Below are 8,076 nucleotides of genomic sequence, written 5' to 3'. Positions count from 1 at the left end.
ATATATATATATATATTACGACTAATTAAAGTAATTAAAAAAGAATAAGATATTACTTAATTACATATATTAAATGAAGGAAGTTGGCCAAAAGAAAAAGTAAAGAAACTAATTTTATATTTTAAAATTTTATACTTTTCCAAAAAAAAAAAAAAAAAAACACAAGAACACTTCTCCCGACGAAATTTCGTCGGCAAAGATCTATGCCGACAAAATTTGCCGGATTAGGTTTCCCCCGACGAAAATATCTTTGCCGACGAAATTTCGTCGGGAGAGGTCTTACTTTTAAAAAATAAATATAAACTTGGGATGTTTAGGTTAATTAATTTTTAAAAATTTTATTCTTATTAACTACATAATATATTTGGAGATTTAATTAGTTGAATTAGCAATTATATTTTAATTATTATTTATTTAATGACTGATTATGATTAAATATTTTAATTAACTTCATGAATTATATTACTTAATGAATAGTAATTCAATTTCTCCTTTAATATTCACTAAGTTAATTACTAATCAAAGTAATTTAAAAAGTGAAATACATACTATGCTACTTAAAGGGTGTAGCCAAACTTTTCATAAAAATTTAAATTTTAAAAAAAATAATAATAATTTAAAAACCAGAGTATAGCCGTGCGGCTATACTATTTTTAATATAAAAAAGGAGGACCCCAACGTTTAGGCGCCACGTGTCAACATTTTTATTTAAAAAATAAAAAACTGGGTATAGCCGTTCGGCTATACTATTTTTAATATAAAAAGGAGGACCACAACGTTTAGGCGCCACGTGTCAATTTTTTAATTAAAAAAAATAAAAAACTGAGTATAGCCGTTCGGCTATACTATTTTTAATATAAAAAGGTGGACCCCAACGTTTAGGCGCCACGTGTCCACTAACCACAGAGTAAAGCCGTGCGGCTGTACTCTTTTTTGTTTTAAAAAAATGAGCCTCCAGCGGTTAGGCGCCACGTGTCCCAAACAGTATAGCCGCCCGGCTAGACTATCTTTCAAAGAGAAAAATATAGTACAGCCGCGCGGCTATACTATGTAAATAGAATTTAATTATTTTGTGGACTTTTTCTATAATTTTTTAAATACTAATTAATAATTACTAATTAAAGTAATTCAAAAAGGCTAAGATGTTACTCAATTACATGTATTGGATTAAAGAAGTGGACCAAAAAACTAAAGCAAAGAAAGTAATTATATGTTTATTAAAAAGGATTAAATTTAATTTTTTTTTTTAAAGAAAAAGCATTACAAATACGTACAAACATGTACAATACGACTATTGTATGTTTGCTTTTTAAAAAAAGGAGGTGCGTATAGAACACGAATGTATTATTAGAAACTACGTACGTACATACACACACACACACATATATATATATATATATTACGACTAATTAAAGTAATTAAAAAAGAATAAGATATTACTTAATTACATATATTAAATGAAGGAAGTTGGCCAAAAGAAAAAGTAAAGAAACTAATTTTATATTTTAAAATTTTATACTTTTCCAAAAAAAAAAAAAAAAAACACAAGAACACTTCTCCCGACGAAATTTCGTCGGCAAAGATCTATGCCGACAAAATTTGCCGGATTAGGTTTCCCCCGACGAAAATATCTTTGCCGACGAAATTTCGTCGGGAGAGGTCTTACTTTTAAAAAATAAATATAAACTTGGGATGTTTAGGTTAATTAATTTTTAAAAATTTTATTCTTATTAACTACATAATATATTTGGAGATTTAATTAGTTGAATTAGCAATTATATTTTAATTATTATTTATTTAATGACTGATTATGATTAAATATTTTAATTAACTTCATGAATTATATTACTTAATGAATAGTAATTCAATTTCTCTTTTTCTTTTTCTCCTTTAATATTCACTAAGTTAATTACTAATCAAAGTAATTTAAAAAGTGAAATACATACTATGCTACTTAAAGGGTGTAGCCAAACTTTTCATAAAAATTTAAATTTTAAAAAAAATAATAATAATTTAAAAACCAGAGTATAGCCGTGCGGCTATACTATTTTTAATATAAAAAAGGAGGACCCCAACGTTTAGGCGCCACGTGTCAACATTTTTATTTAAAAAATAAAAAACTGGGTATAGCCGTTCGGCTATACTATTTTTAATATAAAAAGGAGGACCACAACGTTTAGGCGCCACGTGTCAATTTTTTAATTAAAAAAAATAAAAAACTGAGTATAGCCGTTCGGCTATACTATTTTTAATATAAAAAGGTGGACCCCAACGTTTAGGCGCCACGTGTCCACTAACCACAGAGTAAAGCCGTGCGGCTGTACTCTTTTTTGTTTTAAAAAAATGAGCCTCCAGCGGTTAGGCGCCACGTGTCCCAAACAGTATAGCCGCCCGGCTAGACTATCTTTCAAAGAGAAAAATATAGTACAGCCGCGCGGCTATACTATGTAAATAGAATTTAATTATTTTGTGGACTTTTTCTATAATTTTTTAAATACTAATTAATAATTACTAATTAAAGTAATTCAAAAAGGCTAAGATGTTACTCAATTACATGTATTGGATTAAAGAAGTGGACCAAAAAACTAAAGCAAAGAAAGTAATTATATGTTTATTAAAAAGGATTAAATTTATTTTTTTTTTTAAAGAAAAAGCATTACAAATACGTACAAACATGTACAATACGACTATTGTATGTTTGCTTTTTAAAAAAAGGAGGTGCGTATAGAACACGAATGTATTATTAGAAACTACGTACGTACATACACACACACACATATATATATATATATATTACGACTAATTAAAGTAATTAAAAAAGAATAAGATATTACTTAATTACATATATTAAATGAAGGAAGTTGGCCAAAAGAAAAAGTAAAGAAACTAATTTTATATTTTAAAATTTTATACTTTTCCAAAAAAAAAAAAAAAAAAACACAAGAACACTTCTCCCGACGAAATTTCGTCGGCAAAGATCTATGCCGACAAAATTTGCCGGATTAGGTTTCCCCCGACGAAAATATCTTTGCCGACGAAATTTCGTCGGGAGAGGTCTTACTTTTAAAAAATAAATATAAACTTGGGATGTTTAGGTTAATTAATTTTTAAAAATTTTATTCTTATTAACTACATAATATATTTGGAGATTTAATTAGTTGAATTAGCAATTATATTTTAATTATTATTTATTTAATGACTGATTATGATTAAATATTTTAATTAACTTCATGAATTATATTACTTAATGAATAGTAATTCAATTTCTCCTTTAATATTCACTAAGTTAATTACTAATCAAAGTAATTTAAAAAGTGAAATACATACTATGCTACTTAAAGGGTGTAGCCAAACTTTTCATAAAAATTTAAATTTTAAAAAAAATAATAATAATTTAAAAACCAGAGTATAGCCGTGCGGCTATACTATTTTTAATATAAAAAAGGAGGACCCCAACGTTTAGGCGCCACGTGTCAACATTTTTATTTAAAAAATAAAAAACTGGGTATAGCCGTTCGGCTATACTATTTTTAATATAAAAAGGAGGACCACAACGTTTAGGCGCCACGTGTCAATTTTTTAATTAAAAAAAATAAAAAACTGAGTATAGCCGTTCGGCTATACTATTTTTAATATAAAAAGGTGGACCCCAACGTTTAGGCGCCACGTGTCCACTAACCACAGAGTAAAGCCGTGCGGCTGTACTCTTTTTTGTTTTAAAAAAATGAGCCTCCAGCGGTTAGGCGCCACGTGTCCCAAACAGTATAGCCGCCCGGCTAGACTATCTTTCAAAGAGAAAAATATAGTACAGCCGCGCGGCTATACTATGTAAATAGAATTTAATTATTTTGTGGACTTTTTCTATAATTTTTTAAATACTAATTAATAATTACTAATTAAAGTAATTCAAAAAGGCTAAGATGTTACTCAATTACATGTATTGGATTAAAGAAGTGGACCAAAAAACTAAAGCAAAGAAAGTAATTATATGTTTATTAAAAAGGATTAAATTTATTTTTTTTTTTAAAGAAAAAGCATTACAAATACGTACAAACATGTACAATACGACTATTGTATGTTTGCTTTTTAAAAAAAGGAGGTGCGTATAGAACACGAATGTATTATTAGAAACTACGTACGTACATACACACACACACATATATATATATATATATATTACGACTAATTAAAGTAATTAAAAAAGAATAAGATATTACTTAATTACATATATTAAATGAAGGAAGTTGGCCAAAAAGAAAAAGTAAAGAAACTAATTTTATATTTTAAAATTTTATACTTTTCCAAAAAAAAAAAAAAAAAAACACAAGAACACTTCTCCCGACGAAATTTCGTCGGCAAAGATCTATGCCGACAAAATTTGCCGGATTAGGTTTCCCCCGACGAAAATATCTTTGCCGACGAAATTTCGTCGGGAGAGGTCTTACTTTTAAAAAATAAATATAAACTTGGGATGTTTAGGTTAATTAATTTTTAAAAATTTTATTCTTATTAACTACATAATATATTTGGAGATTTAATTAGTTGAATTAGCAATTATATTTTAATTATTATTTATTTAATGACTGATTATGATTAAATATTTTAATTAACTTCATGAATTATATTACTTAATGAATAGTAATTCAATTTCTCTTTTTCTTTTTCTCCTTTAATATTCACTAAGTTAATTACTAATCAAAGTAATTTAAAAAGTGAAATACATACTATGCTACTTAAAGGGTGTAGCCAAACTTTTCATAAAAATTTAAATTTTAAAAAAAATAATAATAATTTAAAAACCAGAGTATAGCCGTGCGGCTATACTATTTTTAATATAAAAAAGGAGGACCCCAACGTTTAGGCGCCACGTGTCAACATTTTTATTTAAAAAATAAAAAACTGGGTATAGCCGTTCGGCTATACTATTTTTAATATAAAAAGGAGGACCACAACGTTTAGGCGCCACGTGTCAATTTTTTAATTAAAAAAAATAAAAAACTGAGTATAGCCGTTCGGCTATACTATTTTTAATATAAAAAGGTGGACCCCAACGTTTAGGCGCCACGTGTCCACTAACCACAGAGTAAAGCCGTGCGGCTGTACTCTTTTTTGTTTTAAAAAAATGAGCCTCCAGCGGTTAGGCGCCACGTGTCCCAAACAGTATAGCCGCCCGGCTAGACTATCTTTCAAAGAGAAAAATATAGTACAGCCGCGCGGCTATACTATGTAAATAGAATTTAATTATTTTGTGGACTTTTTCTATAATTTTTTAAATACTAATTAATAATTACTAATTAAAGTAATTCAAAAAGGCTAAGATGTTACTCAATTACATGTATTGGATTAAAGAAGTGGACCAAAAAACTAAAGCAAAGAAAGTAATTATATGTTTATTAAAAAGGATTAAATTTAATTTTTTTTTTAAAGAAAAAGCATTACAAATACGTACAAACATGTACAATACGACTATTGTATGTTTGCTTTTTAAAAAAAGGAGGTGCGTATAGAACACGAATGTATTATTAGAAACTACGTACGTACATACACACACACACACATATATATATATATATATATATTACGACTAATTAAAGTAATTAAAAAAGAATAAGATATTACTTAATTACATATATTAAATGAAGGAAGTTGGCCAAAAGAAAAAGTAAAGAAACTAATTTTATATTTTAAAATTTTATACTTTTCCAAAAAAAAAAAAAAAAAAACACAAGAACACTTCTCCCGACGAAATTTCGTCGGCAAAGATCTATGCCGACAAAATTTGCCGGATTAGGTTTCCCCCGACGAAAATATCTTTGCCGACGAAATTTCGTCGGGAGAGGTCTTACTTTTAAAAAATAAATATAAACTTGGGATGTTTAGGTTAATTAATTTTTAAAAATTTTATTCTTATTAACTACATAATATATTTGGAGATTTAATTAGTTGAATTAGCAATTATATTTTAATTATTATTTATTTAATGACTGATTATGATTAAATATTTTAATTAACTTCATGAATTATATTACTTAATGAATAGTAATTCAATTTCTCTTTTTCTTTTTCTCCTTTAATATTCACTAAGTTAATTACTAATCAAAGTAATTTAAAAAGTGAAATACATACTATGCTACTTAAAGGGTGTAGCCAAACTTTTCATAAAAATTTAAATTTTAAAAAAAATAATAATAATTTAAAAACCAGAGTATAGCCGTGCGGCTATACTATTTTTAATATAAAAAAGGAGGACCCCAACGTTTAGGCGCCACGTGTCAACATTTTTATTTAAAAAATAAAAAACTGGGTATAGCCGTTCGGCTATACTATTTTTAATATAAAAAGGAGGACCACAACGTTTAGGCGCCACGTGTCAATTTTTTAATTAAAAAAAATAAAAAACTGAGTATAGCCGTTCGGCTATACTATTTTTAATATAAAAAGGTGGACCCCAACGTTTAGGCGCCACGTGTCCACTAACCACAGAGTAAAGCCGTGCGGCTGTACTCTTTTTTGTTTTAAAAAAATGAGCCTCCAGCGGTTAGGCGCCACGTGTCCCAAACAGTATAGCCGCCCGGCTAGACTATCTTTCAAAGAGAAAAATATAGTACAGCCGCGCGGCTATACTATGTAAATAGAATTTAATTATTTTGTGGACTTTTTCTATAATTTTTTAAATACTAATTAATAATTACTAATTAAAGTAATTCAAAAAGGCTAAGATGTTACTCAATTACATGTATTGGATTAAAGAAGTGGACCAAAAAACTAAAGCAAAGAAAGTAATTATATGTTTATTAAAAAGGATTAAATTTAATTTTTTTTTTTAAAGAAAAAGCATTACAAATACGTACAAACATGTACAATACGACTATTGTATGTTTGCTTTTTAAAAAAAGGAGGTGCGTATAGAACACGAATGTATTATTAGAAACTACGTACGTACATACACACACACACACATATATATATATATATATTACGACTAATTAAAGTAATTAAAAAAGAATAAGATATTACTTAATTACATATATTAAATGAAGGAAGTTGGCCAAAAGAAAAAGTAAAGAAACTAATTTTATATTTTAAAATTTTATACTTTTCCAAAAAAAAAAAAAAAAAAACACAAGAACACTTCTCCCGACGAAATTTCGTCGGCAAAGATCTATGCCGACAAAATTTGCCGGATTAGGTTTCCCCCGACGAAAATATCTTTGCCGACGAAATTTCGTCGGGAGAGGTCTTACTTTTAAAAAATAAATATAAACTTGGGATGTTTAGGTTAATTAATTTTTAAAAATTTTATTCTTATTAACTACATAATATATTTGGAGATTTAATTAGTTGAATTAGCAATTATATTTTAATTATTATTTATTTAATGACTGATTATGATTAAATATTTTAATTAACTTCATGAATTATATTACTTAATGAATAGTAATTCAATTTCTCTTTTTCTTTTTCTCCTTTAATATTCACTAAGTTAATTACTAATCAAAGTAATTTAAAAAGTGAAATACATACTATGCTACTTAAAGGGTGTAGCCAAACTTTTCATAAAAATTTAAATTTTAAAAAAAATAATAATAATTTAAAAACCAGAGTATAGCCGTGCGGCTATACTATTTTTAATATAAAAAAGGAGGACCCCAACGTTTAGGCGCCACGTGTCAACATTTTTATTTAAAAAATAAAAAACTGGGTATAGCCGTTCGGCTATACTATTTTTAATATAAAAAGGAGGACCACAACGTTTAGGCGCCACGTGTCAATTTTTTAATTAAAAAAAATAAAAAACTGAGTATAGCCGTTCGGCTATACTATTTTTAATATAAAAAGGTGGACCCCAACGTTTAGGCGCCACGTGTCCACTAACCACAGAGTAAAGCCGTGCGGCTGTACTCTTTTTTGTTTTAAAAAAATGAGCCTCCAGCGGTTAGGCGCCACGTGTCCCAAACAGTATAGCCGCCCGGCTAGACTATCTTTCAAAGAGAAAAATATAGTACAGCCGCGCGGCTATACTATGTAAATAGAATTTAATTATTTTGTGGACTTTTTCTATAATTTTTTAAATAC

Source organism: Prunus persica, chromosome G2 (assembly GCF_000346465.2).
Source record: "Prunus persica cultivar Lovell chromosome G2, Prunus_persica_NCBIv2, whole genome shotgun sequence".
Classification (NCBI taxonomy): Eukaryota; Viridiplantae; Streptophyta; class Magnoliopsida; order Rosales; family Rosaceae; genus Prunus; species Prunus persica.
This window is presented reverse-complemented; position numbering follows the sequence as displayed.